The following is a 25,231-nucleotide window of genomic DNA, read 5'->3' as shown; positions in this document are numbered from 1 at the left end:
GAGGGGGTAGGGGGATGTGTTAGCCTGGTGATGGGTATTAAGGAGGGCTGCAGGGAGCACTGGGTGTTATGTGCAAACGATGAATCATGGAACACTACATCAAAAACTAATGATGTAATGTATAGTGATTAACATAACATAATAAAATTAAATTTAAAAAACAGAATATATGAATGACAATAAATGCGTGTGAGGGGTTTCTATGAGGCTATAAATAGGCATGCCATAAAACTAGAATAAAACAGAACCTTCTTTGTGGATTTCTTGTAAGTATTGAGTTAATTCATATTAAGGCTTAAAGTATTGCCTAAAACATACAAAACACTCAAGAAATGCTGTCTATTGTTAAAATCATTTTCTTATCATTCTTCATCATCATTATCATCATCATCGGAACCAGAACCTAAAAGTCATCAAGGTTTCAGGCAGCTGTCTCACCTGTCTCCTTTCTGCACATCATTCTCAGGATGCCTTTCTCTTTCTACACATCAGCTTTCTCTTCCTCTGCTACTTGTGTTTTCCAGGCTCTGACAACTCTGAATTACAAATATCCTTGGGTTGACATGCTAAACTCACCTGAAGCTTCACTGTCAGCTGGAAAATTCTCTTCAAGTTCCTGTCATGAAAGTGTTGGTTTGGTCCAGTTCATTCTGCACTGGCCAGAGGTGGTTAGATAGCCAGCCTATGACTCCCCTTGGGTCAGATGTCCATCCCTGGTCCAATCAGCTATGTTTGGGTGAGGGTGGGTGGTTTTCCTTGGAAAGGGGTGTCAGGGGGAGAGATACTGAGGCTTGGTTTGGGGGGATGGGGAACGAGACCCTGAGGATGCAGTTGGCAAAAGCTGTTGCTTTACTATCAGGGTGAAGGTAAAAGCTAGAGATAAAGTGTGCCTGAATTTCCATCTGGAGACTGGTTGAGGTTCCAGCTTGGAAGAACTGTAGAAAGAAGTCAGGACAAATAAGGAAGAGGCAATATTACCAATAAATATGACTCTGAAAATTAGACATTCAACCTACAGTTAGGGATCTTCCATCATGTGCACAGACCCTTATGGAGAACTTCATATTCAGAGTTATCAAACACCATTGAGAATTTACCATGTAACATGTTACTTATAATAATAAATATTAGTATTATTATTATAAAAATTGACATTTACTGGGTGTTACCATGTGCCAGGTAGTAGATAAGGCCTTAACATGCATTTCTTATTTAGACCTCACAACAAATCTGGGTCAGACAGGGAGTCCCTCAAAATGCCACACAGCCTGTATGACCCAGACAGCAAAAAGTCTTAGTAGATGCCAGCTAGACACAAGAGACAGGTTTAACATCAACTCCAGGTGTGGTTTGTATTATTATTACCATTAGTAAATGAGGAAACTAAGACACAGAAGGAAAGACACATGCTGGCAAGTTATAGTGCTGGCTATTTGAAGCTAAGGCATATAATTCCAGAGTTCTCACATCCTTACCTACAAAATCTGGAGCTGTGAAGAGTCAACCTTATTCCTGAATTACCCAGAATTGAAGTAATGGTACCCACCAGCCACAATATTAGTTGGATTATGTATAGGCCTATAGCTGGAGTTTTTATTTATGCAAGGACAACTGTTTTCATGTCCCAGGATAACAGGAATGCTAATCAATTTCTACTTCAAGATCAGTCCAAACACTGGACTTCAGTCCAATCCTTGCAGCCTTTGCTGAGTGTCCCCACTCTGCTCCATATACAGAATTAGAGATATATCTTCCTTGATATAACAGTACTTTGTAGGTACCTCTATCAAAGCATTTCCTACATTGCATTGAACTTAAGTATATGTACACTTCCCCAAGAAGTGAACTCCCAGATGTCAAGGACTATGGCTCTTTTGACTTTGTGTTCCAAGTATTACTATAACATTTAGGACATAGTAGATGCCCTACACGCATTGCTGAATGGGTGAAAGAATGAATGAATGGCTGACATAACAAATCTATGGTAGAAGGCTATGTTCTTATATCATTCAATCATTGTGAAGAGACAGATAATGTCACTAAAAGAAAGGCAAATATCTAATAAAATTTCCATTACATTTATTTATGATTTATGGATTATTTATTATTAAATTCTATTACAACTTTAGGGAAAAATGATCAAATTTATTGACAAAGAAGATTTAAAAAATCATCGATCTTAAAATATACCATGACATTGTTTTAAAATCTCTGTGAAAAACATAGCTGTTTTATTTTCTTAAAAAATTTATTAGGTGTTACTTCCTCCTTCTCCTGTCTCTGACTTTACCTTTCCCCATCCCATAACATCACGCAGCACTAAGATGCCACTTCATTTATTTAGATTCCATTTTAGTGCATTAGTCATTTACCTAATGGAGCTAGCTGGTCTCTCTTGTACAGAAAGCAAACATATTGAAAAGTAAATACAACTGAACAGATCAAGTAACTACGTCTGGTGGCTGCACCTGCCATTCAGACCCTTTCCATGGGCAATTTCAAAAATATCTGGCAAATTTCTGTATTTACCTTCTGAAGGTGGAGTAGAAAGAGCACTGGAACAAGAGTTAGGAAATCTGGGTTACAGCCAGAGCTTTGATCTTAAGAGCAGTGTGACTGTTGGCTTGTCACTTTCCTCTCTGGGTCTCATCTTCCTGGTCTCTAAATGGAGGGTTGGACCAAATTCCCTTTAAAAGTCTTTCCAATCTTAAAATTCTACAATTCATTCATTTCATAAATATTCACTCAGGACCGACTCTGAGTAAGACACTCTGTAAGGCATTGCTGGGGATACTGAGTTGCAAGACAATATGGCTTCTACCCTGTCTCAGGGCTTGAAACCAACAGAAGCGCAGACGTAGGATTGAAAACAAGCTTGAAATGTGTGTTAAATTCACTTGTTTTAAGGCTATTTAGTCTGTTATAAATTTTCAAAGGATGGGACGCCTGGGTGGCTCAGTTGGTTGAGCCACTGCCTTCGGCTCAGGTCATGATCCTGGAGTCCCGGCATCGAGTCCCGCATCGGGCTCCCTGCTCGGCAGGGAGTCTGCTTCTCCCTCTGACCCTCCCGCCTCTCGTGTGCTCTCTGTCTCTCTCATTCTCTCTGTCTCAAATAAATAAATAAAATCTTTAAAAAAAAATTTTTTTTTCAAAGGATGGTCTTCATTATTAATCCTACAGATTTATACCTATTCACTCATTTAGTTAAACACTTGCTGAATCCTAAGTAATCTAGAAACCTCCTCTAAGGACAATTAAAAATGAAAGCCATAAATGAGAGAAACACGTTCCCATGATGGATGCATCTTTTTCTTTTCCTCTCCTTCATTTGGCTCATGGAATTTAACTATTATTTCAAGTCTTAGAACATGAATCACAGGATTCTCTAGCCTCTTTCCTCCAATAAACCAACAAAGGAACTAATCGTTAACCTTCTCCTCATGAGCTTTCCAAAGTCAGCACCAGAACCTGGCTCTGAGACCCACCTGTTCTGACATGGGAAAATGTGAGGACACTGCAGATTGCATTTGTGTTTCACCTAAATTTACTTCCATTTGCAGTATGAAGCATTTCTCCAGACTTCATTTCAGTCTTAATTTTTAAAACAGAAACTCTTGTATCAATAGCTAAGTTGTGTTTTTTACACCAATATAACCATGGCAATCTTTTTTTTTAAAGATTTTTATTTACTTGACAGAGAGAGAGACAGCGAGAGAGGGAACACAAGCAGGGGGAGCAGGAGAGGGAGAAGCAGGCTTCCCGCGGAGCAGGGAGCCCGATGTGGGGCTCGATCCCAGGACCCTGAGATCATGACCGAAGGCAGACGCTTAACGACTGAGCCACCCAGGCGCCCGGCAGTATCTTTTTTTTATAGTATTAGTTTGCATAGGAAAGTTCATCCTGTGATATATTATTTTTAATATATTGCCATACTTCAGTCGGTCTAAAAAATTGTTGTATATGACAGTTTCCAATTACTTCTTTTTACTGCTAAAAAAACCTTAAAAGGTCACTAAACACCAAAATTCTAATTTCCAAGAAGTCATTTTATCCCACTAACCATCTGCAATAAAATAAGTTTCAGATGTGTACTCACAAGATATTGCCACCCTAACATTTGGAATAGAAATATATGGCAATCAATTTGCGTTAGGTGATTAAACATCTTTTTTTAAGAAATAAAAAACAATATTTTAGTAGCTACTTAGGGGAAAAATATATGAAAATCCGCATGTATACAAAAACTATGTTTGTGATGATTCACTCTCCAAAAAGATTCACAATAAAATTATATTGAATATTAAATTTTCCTGATACATTGAAAGGAAGTTTATTAATATAGATTTTACTTAAATCCAATTTTAGTGGCACTTACCTATTATGGTAATTATGATCTCCAGTATTATTATAATACTCTTATTTTACTACTTGTCATTTACTGTCATTTAATCATAATTAACTCTCTGGATTTCTGTGGGAAATCCTGAGTATCTGAATGTTATGGAAAACGCTACTATATAATGTATTTGAAATTATGATGGGAAAAAAATTTTTGAAAAAGACAAGTAGTTGGCAAATGTCCCCATGCTGTACATGCCGCAATCTCTGCAAAAATGTTCACAATAACCTTTTTATAATCATTAAAATAATTTCAATTAGATGTTCAAGAAGTAAAGCCTTGTTTTATTCAGTGTCCTACCATCTGCATTTTAAAAATCTACCTGAAAGGCATATTAATATTATAATTATACACTTAATGATCTATCATGCCCTTACAAGTAGAAAATGTTTCTTTTTGTTAGCAAAACTTTATCCACAATAAACTTAACAATGTACTGACAATTATTCTTAGTTACTAGATTTAATTCTATGAAAATGCTTAGGTTTGTCCCTTTTTCTCAGCTGTAGAGGACAAAGTAAAGTCACTTATGTTTTGTTAGAAAAATGATTGCTATTTATGGCAATGCCAGAAGAGAAAGAACATAAAATGAATGTGTTATATCAGCAGGAAAGATGCACTTGAGGGCAGTGGCTTTCAATATTAGTTGCACATTCGAATTACCTGAGAACCTTCTAAAAATCCCGTTCCAGAGGCTACACTCATTCTAATTAAATCAGAATCTCTGGGACATGTGACCCAAGCACCAGTATTTGGTAAAGCTCTCAGAGTGAATTCAAATGTGCAACCAAGTTGAGAACTTGGGGCTATAGGGCATACAACAAGAAGAAAGAATCTGACCTTTGACTGCCTTCATATCTCTCATTTCCAGTAGACCACATTTCTGAGGTGGCCAAATAAAACATTCAGCCACCTGGACCTTTTGCTCTTAAAAGTCCTAGTCCCATAACAGGCAAGGGCCCCAATGCCTGGCCTGCTGGGCTCTTGGGCTGGGGTCAGTCTGAGAAGGGTTCTTCCAGGGAAGAGCTGTGCCCTCTGAGAAGATGGAGGCCATCTGCTCCAAGTCCCCCCACCAGCAGCATGGCTTCCCCTCTGAGGTCATCTTCTTCACATGGCTTGGTCCATATGTAGCTTGGCTCATGCATGGATGTTTAGACAAGGGTAGTGATGATATCACTCCCTGTACTGCAGGAGTCTTCCCATGCGTTCATTTTTAGCTCCTGAAGACCTGTTCCGACAACTGCCTATCAATTCCAAGTTTCTCTCTTCCTCTAAGCAATGCCCATCATTCGTGAAGAAGAAAACAGAGGTGAAAAATACCTGAATTAATACCAAGGTGGAATTCTGACCAAAAATGGTGCTGTAGACATATCATACTATACTGTAAATAAATAACTACACCAAAATGTCCTTTCTTGTCCTGACTCCAAGGCCACATAAATAGCAATTTTTTACTTGGACACAATGTATTTTCACTCTTTTCCCCACTTCACTCTCAACCCCTTTTAATGCCATCAATGTTCTCCATTTACTTCTAGAGATTTATCCAGTGTGTCAGGATACACCATCTTCAAACTAATATTCCTGCTAAATAACCAATGATAATTCCCAAATACATAAACATCTTTTTAGGTCTTTATCTGAGATGATTTCAAAAGCAAGTGTTATTTCATCTTTTCAAAGAACATATTTATTGGTAAGCAGTAAACAGAAACAAAGAAAAAAAAGAAAGAAGCTATTTCCTATTTCCACCAAGTATAAAGGAGAAATGTAATTAATAATTGTCTGAAATGAATAGAATTTAAGTAATCTCAGAGGATTGATATAAAGAATGTATTTTTCAAAACTTGAGCCCCATTCCAACAGTATAAAAAGCATCTAACACTATTATCTTGAGATAAGAAAAATTCATTGGAAACAGACATTAGAAGACCCACCTAGTGAAGAAATTACAGGTGGTTATTTGCTATACAACCTCAGGCAAGATTATTAAGCTCTCTTAGCTCCAGGGTTTTTACTAGTACAGTGCTGGTAATTCTTGAGGGACATAATTGCTTCACAGAAGAGCATGGCTATGGAGTCAAAAAGAGGTGTCATTGAATTTCACTTCTGTTAAATACTGGCTGAGCAATTACAGACAAATTAATTAACCTTTCTGAGCTTCACATTTTTCATGTGAAAAAGAGTGAAATAATCCCTTAATGTAGACAGTTATTTAACATATTAATAAGATAACATGTATAAAGTGCCTGTTTAAATGCTGTGAGTACTCTAAGCACTTTATAATTGATACTGATTATTATTTCTCCTAAAGTTGAAAGCTACGGCGAAGATTAGCAATTGTAAGAGCCAAAAACTGGGCCAAAAATTCTTAATTTGTTCCATAAATATATATTAAGCCTTGATGTATGGAAGCCACTATGGAGAGAGAAAAATATAAATGTATACAACATTCTTTTGCCCTCAATTAGTAATAATTTAGAACAGACATATGACACTTATACAAATTACTATTGGATCAAGCAGTATGTTGGCAACTAAGTGTCAGCACCTGCTCAGACCAAGTGCCTTAAGACAGTAGAAAACGAGAAGTTTCCAGATAGAGCAATTTAGATTCTAGAGGGAAGAAGGGGCCTTTCAGTTGGATTTTGAAGGAGTTGGATGGGCCAAAAGGACATCCAGGCAGGACAAATATGAATTAGTCAATAAAACAGCCAAAAGAATGGATAGAGTTTACTTAATTTGGTCATATTTTTGACAGAACAGGAGTAGCAGCAGTAATTCAATTGCTAACCAATTATTATAAGTCATCCTAAAATTGTCAACTTGATTCCAGATTATAGATTCAGTCAAAGTAAATCCAAAATAAACTAATATTTTAAAAGCCAAGACATGGAAACATTCTATATAACTCTAAGAAATGTCATTTGAGGGGCGCCTGGGTGGCTCAGTCGTTAAGCGTCTGCCTTCGGCTCAGGTCATGATCCCGGGGTCCTGGGATCGAGCCCCGCATCGGGCTCCCTGCTCCTCGGGGGGCCTGCTTCTCCCTCTCCCGCTCCCGCTGCTTGTGTTCCCTCTCTCGCTGTATCTCTCTGTCAAATAAATAAAATCTAAAAAAAAAAAAGAAATGTCATTTGAGAATATTGTGGCAGAAAGATGCCATGTGACTAAGGATATCAACTCTCCCCGTACCAAATGAAATTGAATTGTCAGTTTCTTTTAAGAGAACATAACTGGAAACTGAAATGACTCCTACAAAGGAAGTTTCATTGGATAAACATTTGCCATATATTAATTTACCTCTTTAACAATTAATTCTATTTTAAGAGGGCAGGATTTAAAGGATTTGGAAGAATACCAGAATATATTCAAATGATCTTGTGCCATATGACTCTGTACCATATGTGATCAAACTTAATTAAACTGATTTAAAAAAAAAAAGATGTCATTGTTTGCCTACAGTGTGGATATAACCCTCGGAACCTAAACATTCCAAATATTGGAAATGAAGTCATAAAAGTAGTTCAACCGTGCAAAGATTTAATATCTTTTTAAAGAAGTAGACCTGAGAGAAAGGGATTATCTGTTCATATGGTCAGAGTAAACAACCCACTTTTGGGCCCAACAGATGGAGGCTTTGAATCTGGGAAGGAGAAAGCAGAGAAGAATAAAAATGCAGAGCTTAACATGACCATTTGAACTATGTTTTAGAAAACCTTCTTCCCTACTCAGTGTGAGCCTGCAGGCTCATCATTACAGGTATAAGGAAACACGAAAATCCTCTGGGTCTGAAATTTCTGAGTCTATATTATTTATTCATCAGTAGGAAGGCTTGGCTTTAATATGCATAGTTAATCTTATAAAAACTGAATTAAGTAAAATTATCAGATTTTGTTTTCTCTACTTTCAATAATTTATTTCAGTTCCTTTAATATTTTTCTTGCTAATACTATGCTTTGCAAGAAACAAGAAATTTTTATGATCTTTAAAAAAGAACCAACTATAAAAATCAATATTTGATAAGAAATTTCAAGGGAATTCTTAACTTGGTCAAATGAAGGTCTCTTTCTCACAATTTTCTCAAAAAAATTATTATCAGTAGTCTCATCATGTTAATATTTTGAGTTAACATTTAATCAAATGATATTGAGAAAATGTACTCGAAATGTACATATAACACAACACAACCTAAGATAGCTAAGTGCCTTGAAGTGTCTGCAGTTTTCTTGAAAAATAGAGCAAAAACAAAGATTTCATTGTTCCCTGACACCATAAAATAATTTGGGTCCTGTCTAATATGCTATTCATTTTATGTCAAAGAATTTTTTTAAAGATTTATTTATTTATTTGTTTATTTGAGAGAGAGAATGCACACTCATGCATGGGAGGGGAGGGGCAGAAGGAGAGAATCTTGACTCCCCCCTGAGCAGGAAGCCCTCCACGGGGCTCAATCTCACAACCCTGAGATCATGACCTGAGCCAAAACCAAGAGTTAGACACTTAACCAACTGAGCCACCCAGGCACCCCTCAAAGAAATTTTTATATTATGAGCATATCATTTATGAAATCAGTATTTCTTACACAATTCCAAAAAGTAGCTATTCATTATTCCATTCAGAGATAAAGTGTTGAAATGCTGTGAGGTTGAAATGAGAAAGCATAAGTGAAGCTCTGACCCTCTAGTTCCCATGACTACCCCTAGGCCAGTTTGCCTTCCCTACAAACACCCCAATTCTTTCCTCTTTTCTCAAGAGTTCTCCCCCCTTTAAGATTAACCTAACCCAACACCTTCTCTCTGGGACTCTGCCTGATTGCCCCTAGTCCAGGTGGGCAAGTTTCTTGACTACTCTGTATTTATCTCTAGTGGTTGGACTTGGCTATACAGATTGAGAATGTAAAATTTTTATTAAAATGGTCATTTAGCCATAATGAGCTACTTCAGACCTACTTATAAAAGGAAAAAATAACTAACAGTTCTTAAGTGTTCATTGGGTGCCAGGCTCTGCTTGATCCTATTGTATGGATCATCATTCCAACCTCCTAACTGGTAGGCACTATTATTATTCCCATCTTACAGATGACAACACCGATGCTTGAGAGAAGCAATCTACCTAAGATCTTGCTGAAGGCATTTGCAGTGAGAGAGCACTTCAACCCAGGTCTTCCTGACTTCAGAATCTGTCCTCTTAATCACTGTGGTGTACTACCTTTCCTTAGGGCTTTATTCTATGCGCAAGACCTAAAACTCCTTTGAGATGTAAATTCAAAATTTATAAGAAGCATTTATGAAAAGAAAACAACTTCATTGTCTTTTTAAAACAATGAATTGGTTTATCTTATCAAATGTTTAGCCATTATATAATGAATTTTTAGCATACACTACCCTTATTCATTTACGTCTGTGGAAATCAACATGATGATGTTTAACACTCATTAGTCAAACATCATGACCTGACATTACAGTAAGTCAACAAAAAAGTACTTGAAAGAGTTTGATTTATTGTTTTTTTAATTTAAATTCAATTAACCAACTTATAGTACATCATTAGTTTCAGACGCAGTGTTCAATAATTTATCAGTTGCATTGCTGGAGGGGAGGTGGATGGGGGATGGGGTAATTGGGTGATGAGCATTAAAGAGAGCACGTGATGTGATGAGCACTGGGTGTTATACACAACTAATAGTTGATTTAAACTATCTAACACAGTCTTCATAGCTAAATGATAATTCAAGTCAAGGCAAGGCAATTATTCATTTAAGGATTCTATGTGAACAAATCAGTTTTAATTTGAAAATTAAGTTGTCTTTCTTCCAAACTTTTTTAAAAAAGATTTTTATATATACATATAGGTATACACATATATGCATATGTAATATATATATGCACATACATACATATTACATAATATATAAAAAAGATTTTATCATTCCTTTGAGAAACATAAAGATGTAAGAGTGACCTTGATAATTCCAAAGATTAAGGAAGTCATGAAGGACATGGATTTTCTACTGTCTTGAGGCAATCTCTTTGGAGCCAAACAGAAATGAAATGAGAGTCTGGTCTGGCACCCTCTAGCTGTGAGACCTTACACAAGCCACTTAACTCCTTTGTCTCTTCATTTCTCCACATATAAAAACTGATTTATTGAAAGAATTAAATGTAATTATGTATGTGAAAGTGCCTTTAACAATGTTTGGTACTTAGTCGACTTTTTAAAAGAAGTTGATTCCTTTTCTCTTTCTTTTAACATTTTACACATATTTGTCGAACCCCTACTAGGGTTCTACTCATGGTTCATCCCCTGGGAACACAGACATTGAAGGCAGAATGGAACCCCCCAAATAGTCTGCAGTTTAATAAGAATGATCAGAAGACCAACGAACAAAACACAACATAACCCATGTTGCACAGAGGTGAACACAGACTAGGGTGAAGACCCAGGTCAGAATGGGGACTTTCCAAGAGGATGGGTCTGCGGAGGGTGGTCCAAGCTTGGGAACACTCCCAGAGACTGAGGGGGACATTCTTCACTTCGTTTCTCCTTTAAACCTCACAACAAACCTGCAAGTTACTTATAACCCTTCCCACTTTCCAGTTGATGAAATAGTAGGACCTGGAGAATGCTTCCCAATGTTCACAAGTATGAATACCAGAGAATAAATAGGGATGGCAATAATAGGCTACCATGATTCAAAGACACGGCAAAAGAGGGTAGTTGGCTAAAACCAAGTAGCTGGGCCAGAATGTCAACATAAGTGAAGCAAAAAACAAAAATCAACTCTCTCCCAGGCTGGAGTGAGTAGAGTTCTAAAGACACCAAAGGCCTTATCAGAAGTCTTTGGAGTGGTGAAAAGTTAGGGAATGCCCTCAGTAGCTAAGAAAACCTCCTCATGTTATCCCACATCTCTCTTTTCCCTGGTCCAACTCAATCCAGGAGAGAAGGCAGGCCCTCACAAGAGGCCAATGAATAAACAGAGACTACCTAGTTTCAGTACAGCTTATATTAAATAAGAGAACAAACTCAAACACACAGAGTGGACAATATCAAGTGATGCAAATCAGTCAGCTTTATGTTATCATACTGAAAGACTAATATTACCCGTTCGTTAGGAAACAAAAGCCAGGGTGACTGAACAAACCAGTCAACCCTTAGATTTTCTTGCCTTCCAGGAAAGAGTTACATATGTCAACATTGACTCAGCAGGGCTGGTTGCTATTCAGAAAGAGAGCCACGTTACACCCACAAGGTTTTTGTTCAATTTATGACAATGTTCCCTATAGAACATCAGTCTCTGCATAGTTAAAGTCATGATCTGGGTTGAGGTAAACAAAATTTTTTTCCCACTTTTACAAAAATTAAATCTGTGTGTGTGTGTGTTTAATTTATAAAGGACTCTAATATATTTTATTTCTAAAATGTCAGTTAAGACACTGAGATAAAAATGCAAAGAGGTTTATCAGCTCCTACAATAGAGATAGGGCTTGCCTTAGGCATGGCATGACTGGCGGTTCCAGTGACGTCACCAGGCCCTGGTTTTCCTGTCTCTTAGATCTTCTCTCTTCCATGTTGGCTCCCTTCTCCTCTCATTGTTGCAAGATGACTTAAGCAGCCCCAAACCTCATACCTCTCACCCTCACATCCAGTAGGAAAGGCAAGCATTTTCTCCAACAGCAGCAGATAAGGTTCTGAGATACAACCCAACTGGTATAGCTTTGCACTCTGCCCACCCCAGAAGAAAAAATTCATTATGAACACAAGAATGCAATATGTTGATAATCCAGGGAAGGGAGAGATGAATAATGAATACACAGTGTTCACGAAATATAGTTTGAAATACAGTTCAAGCGTTTTTCAAAGGAGAAAAGAAAGAGAATAAAAGCAAATCAAGCTGGTCTTCAAGAGGATGTTAGGCAAAAGGGAGTGTCACCATCCCTGTAGAGGCTGATTTATAGCAGTCACACTACTTCAATATCAAGTTTTATTTTAAAATGATGGGTCATTTTGTTTTCACAAATGTCACTTTTTCTAATCACTTCTCAGAATCCTTCACCAGATATTTCTTCTTTGCCATTCCCTTGAGTGTGAGTGCACTTTCAAGACCTGTCCTGGGGATTCTTTTATCATTGTGTATATATCCCTGCATAAGTCCATCCACTTCCATGGCTTCAAGCATTGTTTGAATCCATATCTCAAATTCAGATCCCCTCTTTGGTGATCCCAAATAACACCCCTTTCTGGGGCTCTTAAGTTGCACTCACCTAATATTTATTAAGTATCAGCAATATGCCATTCACTACTTGATATGCTATGGGTAACAGCAAAGCAAAAGCAGGATGTGGTTCCTGACCTCAAAGAGTACTCATTCTGGGATGGAAGGTGGGCACTGAGTACTTGCAACTGTAATTAATGCTATGACAAGAGAAGAACAGGATGGACCTGTGGTCTCCAGATCCACATAGTGAACTGCTTGCTGGATGCCTCAACTCAGCATTCTCTAATGTCTTCATAACTGCAAATGATATTTCACCATCTTCTCCCCAAAATCATGTTCTATATTTGGTGTTCCATTTAATGAAGCCACCACATAATCTCTCAGATTGGAAGCCTCAACTCTTGCCTCTTCTCTTCTCTCACAGTTCCCTAAATCTTACTCTCAGTATGCTAACTCTAGTTTCAGTGAACTTCAGACTCCTTGAATTTGATGTATTCTTTCACATGCTACTCCTAACCCCTGGAATCATCTTCACAATTCATTCTTCCCTTCTCGCTTTCTACTTCCAAGACCCTTTGCATGAACCTCTCAACTTACTTTACTAGAAACAGGACATTAAGCTATACAATATCATGGATCAATTTTCTATTTCCTGGTTGTAAAAAGGGCACTTAGAATATGTCATATTATCATTAAATACAAAATGAATAAGTGAATGAGTAAATGAAAGATGTCTTCCTACCATTTCCTCCACTGGATTAAAATAGTGTTATTGGTAAGCACTTCATATCAGGTAAGACCCCATCTCCACTATGCGCTATGGTGGTTTTATGTTGCGTCAGCTTGGCTGAGCTGGAATTACACTTCTCAGAATCCCCTTTCTGTATGGTCCCTGGGTAGAGTTGGTCAAAAAGAAACTTGTGGGAGGTTTAGAAGGCAGAAGTGAGGCAGTAGCAAAATTCAGGTGGCAAAATTCAGTTGCACGGGTATCAGCAAGTTCCAGTTTGTTCCCACTGCTTGATTTGCAGACCAAAAGCAAACCTAAGCCCATCACTAGGAACCTGGCTTCAAACTCACAGAACAGTGCCCACAGAAGGCAAAAGGCTTCTACACCAGCCCCCTTCACACCCTTATCCCAGGAGCTGAGAGTACCGAACTTCCTGTATTCTGCAAGCTCCAATTGGTCCATTGGTACCTATGTCTCATGATGGGTGATGGGTACCTCTTCTCTGACCCTCCAATTCCCCTTTACAGACCTTCAATCCCCAGTTCATTCCATGTTGTATAAAGTCCATGCCTACAACACATTCCTTAATTCATATAATTCATAGAGTGTTCTGTTTTTTTTTTTAACAGATATAAACTATTTATTGAATATTTGCCACCAAATACTGTTAAATACATTATCTGGCAGTAAATTGTTTTCAAGTTAAAACTTAAGACACAAACACTAATATTTACAATTCTTTTAAGGAATGTTATATAGTGACACATCAAAACATAAGTTCTTTTGGTATATAATTCTTAAAAAATGATACTAGCAAAAATGATGGGAAATCCTCAGCATGAGATTATGATTAAGCTACATTTTATGAAAATATGGTAAAGATGGCAATAATCTTATTCAGTATCCTGGATTCAATCCCTTCAGGAGAGACTGGTCATTTAGACAGTCAAACTTGAAAATATACAGATAAGGCAGGTCAAGACTGCCACTGAGAAGTACATCTCTTAACATGTTCATCTAGGAGGCCACAGTTGGGAAGATCTGAAGTATCGAGTCAGTTTGATGAATGAGTCGGTTGGCACTTACAAACATATTTATTGCCTTGCCATCTTTAAAAGAGGTTTTCAGAGTGTCCATGAAACTTCTGGACTACTTTACAAGTTCTTTCTTTTGGTGTTCAACTGCCCTGGAGTTCTGGTACTGATATTTCTTGAGGATATTATTCACTATATCAAATTATTTTATTGTGTTAGTTATATCCTTGATCGTCTGCAGAAACCTTGCTCTGTCACTGATCTCATGTGAGATCTTACTAAGAATCTGTTTAGGTCCTCATGCCTTTTAATTTGGCCCTGGAATTCTGGCTTTGGAGGTTCAATCATATACTCTTCTATGTCATCAACTGCCATTCGAAGAAGGGACTCTGTGAATTAATGTCTACATTATTTTCCTTTAACATTTTCATAATGATGTCTTGTATGAAACCTTCATTTTCTTCCTTGATCTTTTTTTTAAGATTTTATTTATTTATTTGTCAGAGAAAGAAAGATCACAAGGGGTGGGGGGAGCGGCAGACAGAGGGAAAAGCAAGCTTCCCACTGAGCAAGGAGCCCAATGCTGGGATCATGACCTGAGCCAAATGCGGATGCTTAACCAACAGAGCCACCCAGGCATCCCTTCTTCCCTGTTCTGACACATGCAGTCCTTGTGCTGAGCCTGTACCCAGGAACTTTTCTTTAGTTTGCTTTATATATCTCCTACTCTAAAGAAAGTTTCTCAAACAAAGAAATAAAAACTTTACCATGTACTGTCATTATCTCAACTAATTTTGAACATGGCCTGCATAGTATAACATCTACTAGGAATTAAGTACGAGCACTGATAATGAGAATACTTTACATTTACAGTGTATTATAGTCTTTTTAATGTTTTACCATATATCAATTAATCTTCACAATTGCCACTAAAGCATGTGTATTGCTCCCTACTATGTACATAGCACAGTACCAGACATTTATCAGTCTGTCTAATCTTCACAATGTAACAAAATCAAATTTTCATATGTGATGAAATAAAAATATACTTTTTCTTTTTTTAAAGATATTATGTATTTGAGAGCGACTGACTGAGAACACAAGAGAGAGTGAGCACAAGAAGGGGGAAGAGCAGAAGGAGAGGAAGAAGCAGGTTCCCCGCTGATCAGGGAACCCTATGTGGGGCTCAATCTCAGGACCCCAGGATATGACCTGAGCCAAAGGCAGATGCTTAATGGACTGAGCCACCCATGTGCCCCCAAAATTATACATTTTCTTAATAATGGCCATCAAAAAGCCTTTTAGGACAAAAACTATATGGGGGCAGGGAGATATCTTGATAAAGAGCTTGGAATAGAAGTTGGAATCTTGAAGGTGTGGATGTTAGCAGGAACCCAAGGAAAATAAAGATGGTCAAGGAAATGGGAGAAAAGGAGCACAATGGGGTGGAATTTAAATGTAGAAAGGGTGTCCAGCAAAATCTTACTGATGTGACCATGAGAGATAAGCACCTTAAGGGACTCTCAGAAAGCCAGGAGAGTTCTGGAATTTTTATATTTGAGCTTGTTTTATTTGTATCGCAAGGAACAGGGAAATCCTAGGTGTCACATTATTTACAAACAGTTACGGAAATTGAGGATAAAAAGAGGAGCAACTTAAGCTCATAGAGCTGGACATAAGTTTGTCTGACTTGAGCTTCTACAATGGGTCTGAGGTCATAGGCATATAGTCCATCCCAGACATACTTGACTCCACATCCCCTCTTTCGGCTAGACCACCTGTGACCCCTTAGGATGGGGAGAACTAACCTGAGCCAAGGAAAAGTTAGCAAACCTGTTCCCAGTGTCAAAGCAGAGCCAAGAGCAAGGATAGCCCTGCGCATTCCATGGGTGAGCTTCCTCTGAAGTAGTCTAAGGGATTGACAGCAACAATGTCTGATCTTCTCTTCCCTGCTCCCAAGCTAAAGAGTGGTGTGAGCTCCCCAATGTCAGGGTACAGGAAGGGAAGGTGTCTTAGAAATATTTCCAGAATATAAGAAACGCAAAGGTTGGGTGCCTGGTTGGCTCAGTCGCTAAGCGTCCACCTTTGGCTCGGGGTCATGATCCCAGGGTCCTGGGATCAAGTCCCGCATTGGGCTCCCACCTCAGCAGGAAGCCTGTTTCTCCCTCTCCCACTCCCCCTGCTTGTGTTCCTGTTCTCGCTATCTCTGTCTCTGTCAAATAAATAAATAAAACCTTTAAAAAAAAAAAAAAAGAAAGAAAGAAAAGAAACACAAAGGTCCTGGAGACCCTTGGAAAGAAATAGGTCAGGGGCCCACTTCCTTTTCCAGCCAAATGAATGCCTAGAGGGGAGACACAGAGGAACCTTGGCCTATAGGAATAAATGAGGAGCTGTGTTCCTAAGAGGAGCTGCGTCTGGCTGTATTCATTGCTGAGAAATCCATGGAAGCCCCAAGGGAAATCCCTTTGGCTTATGAAGACAGCTCAGCCGGTGTCTTGCATGTCCACCATCCCCGGTTGTGTAAACCTAGATTCTTGAGGAAATAAAACACCCATAATGAGCAACAGAAGTTACCTGTGTTGGGTGCTTATTACATACCAGGCACTGTCATGAGGACTATCAAGCATTATCTCATTTAATTCTCATGAGCCAGCTATGAGGTAGGTTAACATGATCATACTGATTCCACAAATGAATACATAGAGAATGAAAGGAGTAAAAAATAATTTACAGACTGTGTCAAAGACCCCTGGTAATACAGAGCATGGCAAGGTGCACTGGAATGAGTTGACTTTCCCCATCACTGAGAAGACAGGATAATGATGTCCCTGGACTGACCTGATAGAGTGGGGCATACCGGGATAAATAAGCAATGCACAACTTCTCACTGGGAAATTTGATGGAGATGGAGGGTGAGAAACATGGGAAGAGGCCTAGACCATGCAGCTATACGGTGGAGCTTAGGTTTCTAATTAAGGGTTGCAGTGTAACCAAGTTTTAACATCCAGGCAGCTGGCTTGGGTGTGGGACCTGCATCTTCAGTTAGTGAGGCATTGAAAACACTCATCTTTTGGCCAGTGGAATTGAGAGCCCAGACTGCCTACACGCCAACCCTGGCTCTGCCATTTAGTAGCTTTGTGACCTTGAACACTTTGGAAGAGGGGATCACAATAGTATCCCTTTTACAATATTGTGAAGATTAGATAAATTGTATTTGTGTTAGCAAGTATCAATTCAAACCTGGCAGCCTGACACCGATATCCTATCACCTGCTGCAGGCTGACTCTGCTTTCACCCTTCACCCTCCATGTCCCCACGCCACAGACCTAACATTCATCAGACTCATATATGAAAAATGATTGAAAGGGACCACCTCTGAGACTGTGTTCAATGCGATTACGATTACTCTCTCTACTCCCTGGCTGGCTCTACCACAGTTTAAGAGCGGCTTTAGAAAAAAAGAAGGTGTGTCCAGAATCAGGACTAGGGTGAAGAGAGTGAGATGCAAAGAGCTCAACACTGAAGGAGGCACTTACGTTCAGGATCATGCAAGTACCTATGTCATGGCTTTAAAGAGAAAAGCTGGAGGGCTAGGATTTCAATATTTGAATTCCTGGTGGGCGTACGGTTTATATAGGAGTTATTAACTTTTTAGGTAAGTTGTATTCCTCAAAAGTTGTTAAAAGGAAAAAAAAATAGCTTAAATACAGTAGGTGATCTTGCTAGTTAAAGGAATTAACTTATGAAAGCATTTGTAGAACCAAGAATCCATTGGCAAGTAATTTATTGTTTACCAGTAACTGAATTTTCCTTTGTCATGTTTGGTTACACTCTCCCTTTAAAAATTACCATGTGTTATGCATGTGATATTTGCTTTCCTGATAAAGGAAGAGAGAAATTCATGTAAGGATTTCTTTGTATTTTTTTGCATGCAAGAAATGCAGCATTGAGGGAAGTAAAGTATCAAAGGGTCTCAAAGAAGTGCCAGGAATTTTTCTACATTGTTGCAAATGAACTAGGCTCAAAAAAAAAAAATCTTTAAAAGATACAACAAGGTTGTATGAAATCTACAAGAATGAGTCTTGCTAGAATTTTGGCTGCTCGATAAATCACAAAGAACCATCTTTTATCTTTTTAAAATCTCCTTTTTTTTTCTGTTTTATAAGTGTTTTTTTCAAAATAGTGTTCTCTTTTTCCTCCTTGAGTTCATTCTGTGATTCTTTTTTTTTTTTAACTTCTTGAGTGGAACACTTAACGTATTAATTTTTTATCTTTCTTTTGGGCATATACATTTAAGACTACAGCTTTAGCTACATCCCTCAAGTTTTGCAATGAATGTTTTCCTTCTCAAGTTCTAAATATTTTAAATTTTCATTATATTCCTTCTTTGTTTCATAGTATATTATATGTGTTTTTTAAATTTCCAAGCATGTGGATTTGGAAAGAGGGATAATCTTTCTGTCATTGTTTTGTTTTGTGGTTGAAGAATGTGGCCTGTGTAATATTAATCCTGATATTTATTAAGTTTTCATTTGTGACCTTCTACAGATTCTTATTTTATAAACTTCTAAACATCTTTATAAAATATATTCTGTAATTGTTTAATGAAGGGTTCTCTCTATATATTCATTAGATCAACTTTGATCATCGTACTATGCATGGGATTGATATGTTAAAATTGTCCCTGCAAATTACAGACTTGTCAATTTCTCTTTGCAATTCATTCAGTTTTTGCTCTATGCAGTTTTAAGGGTTATTTTCTTAGGGAAATACAGATTCATGATTTATATACTTCCTGGTGAATTGTTTTCTATGTAAGATACTTTTTTTTTTTACTAATAATGCTTTTTGTCTTAAAGTTTATGTAATTTAAATTAATATTGTTATTCCAGTTACATTTTGATTTATAAATGCATGGTATATCTTTTTCTAACCCTTTATATTAAAATTTTCCTCATAACTGGGTCATATAGGTACACCTCTTATTAAAAAAATAATTGAATGGTTATTAAAAAATAATTGCATGTGTTACTATATTTGTAGTTTTTGTTTTTAAAGTGCAATCTAGAGATTCTGGGAAGATGATAGTGACGGTGGCAGTGTAGTTTTGATCTTGTCTGAATCCCCCCCACCCCGGACATTAAAGCAGTCACAGCAATTAAATGGCAAAACCAAAGATCCATGTACAAAATTAGAACAGAAGTAGGCAACAATGTATCCCCCAATACAAGCAAATGGAGACAAACCACCAACAGCCACAAGACACACATGGTATTGGCGTCTGTGCAGGACAAAGTACAGGAAAGCAAATAGTGTTGTGTCTAATATTGACCAGAACCCCAAAAGAACTGATAGTTTTTTATTAGGAAGCACAGTGGGCCAATTTGAGATAACCAGATGTAACCAAGAATGAATTTTTCTCTCTCTAAAACCAAGTTACTGAAAAGGTTGGAGCAGTTTAACCCTTATGAACTCTCAATCCTGAAATGGGCTTCCTTTCAATAAAGAAATCATGCTGTGGAGAAACTATTAGAAGTAGAATAAAACTGAGCAATTTAAGGAAAATTAAGATTAAAAAAGAGAAGATTCAGACCAAAGGGGAGTAAGGAAGACAGTCAGAAAATCTTAGGGAGCAAGCAGCCATATTTTTTAACATTACATAAAAATAACAGAAGAGGGAGCTTTGTGACATTAGAAGAACTTTCCTGAATCCTGCCTCAGTCTGAAAGGTCAGGATAACTAATTTCATGTAAATATGGGCAACAGAGAAGTATCAAGGTCAAATCCCATATAATGTTATAAGAAATGAGGCAATAAGGAGCATAACATTTCTAGAGATGATGAAAGCCAGAAAAGTATGTCCACAAACAGATCAACATGGAACTTACCATTTCAAAATTAGTTAAAACCCATTAAGAAAATTATACAGGATATGAAAGAAAAATAACATGAATCAGAATTTTTCAAGCTGAGACCTAAAATAACAGAACTCAGGAAAGAATTAAAAATAAAAGAAAATACACTTTAAGAAATTAAGAGCAAAATAGAAGAATACTGGTGGAAAAAACACACAACAAATGAATTAAAGGAAATAGAAAATGAAAAGGATTTTTTTTAATCAGAGGAAATAAAGATATTAAAAAGGGTTAAAGGAAAGTGACAAATACAAAGATGGACGAAGAAGATCTAACATACAGATATTAGGAGTCCCTGACAACTAAAACCAGAGCAAAAGAATAGAACAAGTACAAACATTTTTAATAAAAAAAAAAAACTTCCTCTGAATTATTTTTAAATGTTTGAAACCACATACTGAAACATCATACTGACTACCTGATATTACTGACTTAAAATGACCAATATCTAAGAAAAATCCTAGCAAAATCAACAAACTTTAGAGAAGAAGGGGAAAAAATCCTTTGGGCATCTAGTAAAAAAGATCATGTGACTTATAAAGAAAATATATTAGATTTATACCAGACTTTTAACAGCAATATTTTATTCCTAAAGAAAATCGATAGCATCACTAAGATATTTAAGCGACAAAAGTATGAGCAACAGTTTTCATACTCATTAAAACTGACTTTAAAGAATACCAGACACAGATGAACTGTTATCAACATGCAAGATCTAATGGAATACTATTCCAAAGGGCCCTTCCTGAGGAATTTACTACAGAGGAAGTTTCAAACAACTTAAATGAATGGAGGCCTAAGACTAAAGAAGAGCTTGAGGGACAGAGAATTTTATGTAATAGGTGGATGCTCTGATAATGTAGATATCATAATGTAGATCAAAATGTGATCAAAATGGCAAGAAATATGTCACATACCAAAAACCTGGAGCAAATGTATGTTTCATGATAAAGCATTCAATTTGAAGTCATGAAAAAGTCAGAGATGCCCCATCACCACTTCTGTTCAACATTATACCAGGGCTCAAACCAGTACAAAAGTTTAAAAGCAAAAAATATACTAAAAAAAAAAGTATTAAAAAATGTTTTAATTCAGACATGATGGCCCAAGAGATGATACAAACTATTAGAACTAATAAGGATTTTTAAAGTTCTGGATATAAGATCAATGTCCAAAAAAATGTATGTTTCCTTATATCAACAAAAACAATCAGGAAGCTTTGTGACAGTAGAAAAGCTTTCCTGAATCCTGCCTCATTCTGAAAGGTCAGATAGGTACCTTTGATAATAACATCAAAACTTATATGATACCGAGGAACAAACATAAGTCAAGATGTGCAAAATTTTAATGGAAAAAAATTATAAAACTTCATTTAAAGACACAAAAAGTGGTTAAAATAAAAGGAAAGATACCATATTCATGGATGGGAAGATTCAACATTATAAACATATCAAGTTTCCTCAAATTAATCTTTTTTTAATTTTATTTCATTATGTTAATCACCATACATTACATCATTAGTTTTTGATGTAGTGTTCCATGATTCATTGTTTGCATATAACACCCAGTGCTCCATTTAGTACGTGCCCTCTTTAATACCCATCACCAGGCTAACCCATCCCCCCAAGCCCCTCCCCTCTAGAACCCTCAGTTTGTTTCTCAGAGTCCATAGTCTCTCATGGTTAGTCTCCAGTTCCAATTCCCCCCTCCTTCATTTTTCCCTTCCTACTCTCTTCTTTTTTTTTTTTTTAACATATAATGTATTATTTGTTTCAGAGGTACAGGCCTGTGATTCATTGGTCTTACACAATTCACAGTGCTCACCATAGCACATACCCTCCCCAACATCTATCACCCAGCCACCCCATCCCTCCCACCCCCCACCACTCCAGCAACCCTCAGTTTGTTTCCTGAGATTAAGAATTCCTCATTTCAGTGAGATCATATGATACATGTCTTTCTCTGATTGACTTATTTCACTTAACATAATACCCTCTAGTTCCATCCACGTCATTGCAAATGGCAAAATTTCGGGGTTTTTGATGGCTGCATAATATTCCATTGTATATATATACCACATTCTATATGCTGTCTGCAAGAGACCCATTTTAGACGCAAAGACACCTCCAGATTGAAAGTGAAGGGGTGGAAAACCATTTACCATGCTAATGGACATCAAAAGAAAGCTGGGGTGGCAGGGTTCAAATTAATCTATCAATTTAACATAATTTTAATTCAGAGCAAAACTTGCTGAAGCCGTCCTTCCTCCTCCCTTGGCATGCATGTGTGCGTCCTCAGGCTGGATCCCTTCTCCAGGCACTGAGGCAGCTGTGTGGAAGACCAAGTCCTATTCTGCAGAGACCTTTCTTCCTGGTGAATGGCCTTCACTGGATGATATATATATTTTAAAGGTTTTTGAGTTTGGGGGAGTCTAGCAGACTTGTAAGAACAAAAATTACTCTTCAGGAAAATAAAATAAACCAACGTATCCACAATGTCCATTGTAGAGTCAGAAATTGCTAGACTTGCAAAGAAACAGGAAAATAGCATCCATGGGGAAAGAATTCAGTTGATAGAAACTGACCAGGAGATGGCTCAGATATTAGTTTTAAAATGCAAAGACATGTCAGCAGTTACGCTGATGAAGTTTAAAGGCTTGATGGAAAATCTAGACTTAATGGTTGAAGAGATAAGGGAATCCCTTAAAAAGGACCTAAAGGAAATTTTAGGAGTAGAAAGTAAAATACCTGAAGTGAAAAATGTAAACAACTCCAGTACCAAAAAGGAGTGGCCACAAATAAAAGGTTTAGCCACACAATAAAAACAGGGTTGGCGGAGAAAATAGAAGGAGCAAACTCTGAAATAGCTGAAGATACTGAAAATTTGACTTTTAAAAGAAAAGAAATAAGTGAGCTGAGTAGCAAATTAGACAAAGCTGAAGAGTACAGTATGAAAAAAGGTACCGAATTGTCCCATGATGAATCACAAAATGACAAAGTCATGGAAAGTATGAAAGAAGCCATAAGCAATATAGACAACACTTGTGGAGATTGTAGCATCCATACAGAAGTAACACGAGAGAACTAAAAGATTGGAGAGGATGAACTGGTAGAAGAAAAAAGAGAGGAAATATCCCTCAGAATTTAAAGAATAAAGAGAAAATTCTAAAAAACTCCAGAGAAGATGAAGGAGCAGTACTTACCTTGATGGCAGACTCTTCGTCAGCAACACTGGACACTGATAAGCAATGGACTAATGTTTTCAACATTCTGAGGGAAAATGATTTTGAACCTAAAGTTCTATGCCAAGTTAAATTAACATTTAAGTGTGATAGTGAATTAAGGACTTTTTCAGATATGCAAAGTCTCAGCAATTTTATTAGCCAAAAACTGTTTATGAACGAATTACTGAAAGATGTACTCCCACAAAAGGAAAAAATAAAGAAAGGAAGAAGGTATGGGATTCAAGAAAAAGTGGAAAAAACTCCGCTAGATTCAAAGCATGGAGCTGAGGGGGAAGCCAGTGATGGCTTGAGCTTTCTATTTGTTAAAGAAGTAAAGATTGATGAACTAGAGGAGGTGAAGAACTTAGAGACTCAGGAAGGAGAGTCTTCAGAGCTGGAGGAAGAAGGAGAAGAGGCTTCAGAGAAAGACTCATTTTAGACCCAAAGACACCTCCAGATTGAAAGTGAGGGGGTGGAAAACCATTTACCATGCTAATGGACACCAAAAGAAAGCTGGGGTGGCAATCCTTATATCAGAAAAATTAGATTTTAAACCAAAGACTATAATAAGAGATGAGGAAGGACACTACATCATACATAAAGGGTCTATCCAACAAGAAGATCTAACAATTGTAAATATCTATGCCCCTAACATGGGAGCAGCCAATTATATAAACCAATTAATAACAAATTCACTGGGTGATGGACAATGGGGACGGTATGTACTATGGTGAGTGCTGTGAATTGTTTAAGACTGATGAATCACAGACCTATACCTCTGAAACAAATAATACATTGTATGTTAATAAAAAAAAATCAAAGAAACACATTGACAATAATGCAATAATAGTACGGGACTTTCACATCCCCCTCACTGAAATGGACAGATCATCTAAGCAAAAGATCAACAAGGAAATAAAGGCTTTAAATGACACACTGGACCAAATGGACTTCACAGATATATTCAGAACATTCCATCCCCAAGCAACAGAGTACACATTCTTCTCTAGTGCCCATTGGAACATTCTCCAGAATAGATCACATCCTGGGTCACAAATCAGGTCTCAACCAGTACCAAAAGATTGGGATCATTCCCTGCATATTTTCGGACCACAGTGCTTTGAAACTAGAACTCAATCACAAAAGGAAAGTGGAAAGAACTCAAATACATGGAGGCTAAAGAGCATCCTACTAAAGAATGAATGGGTCAACCAGGAAATTAAAGAAGCATTAAAAAAATTCATGGAAACAAATGAAAATGAAAACACAACTGTTCAAAATCTTTGGGTTGCAGCAAAGGCGGTCCTAAGAGGAAAGTATATAGCAATACAAGCCTTTCTCAAGAAACAAGAAAGGCCTCAAATATACAACCTAACCCTACACCTAAAGGAGCTGGAGAAAGAACAGCAAATAAAGCCTAAACCCAGCAGGAGAGAAATAATAAAAATCAGAGCAGAAATCAATGAAATAGAAACCAAAAGAACAGTAGAACAGATCAACGAAACTAGGAGCTGGTTTTTTGAAAGAATTAATAAGATTGATAAACCCCTGGCCAGACTTATCAAAAAGAAAAGAGAAAAGACCCAAATAAATAAACTCATGAATGAAAGAGGAGAGATCACAACCAACACCAAAGAAATACAAACAATTATAAGAACATATTATGAGCAACCATATGCCAGCAAATTAGACAATCTGGAAGAAATGAATGCATTCCT

The sequence above is a fragment of the Mirounga leonina genome, unplaced genomic scaffold (assembly GCF_011800145.1).
Source record: "Mirounga leonina isolate KUSES-001 unplaced genomic scaffold, KU_Mleo_1.0 Mir_418, whole genome shotgun sequence".
Lineage (NCBI taxonomy): Eukaryota > Metazoa > Chordata > Mammalia > Carnivora > Phocidae > Mirounga > Mirounga leonina.
This window is presented reverse-complemented; position numbering follows the sequence as displayed.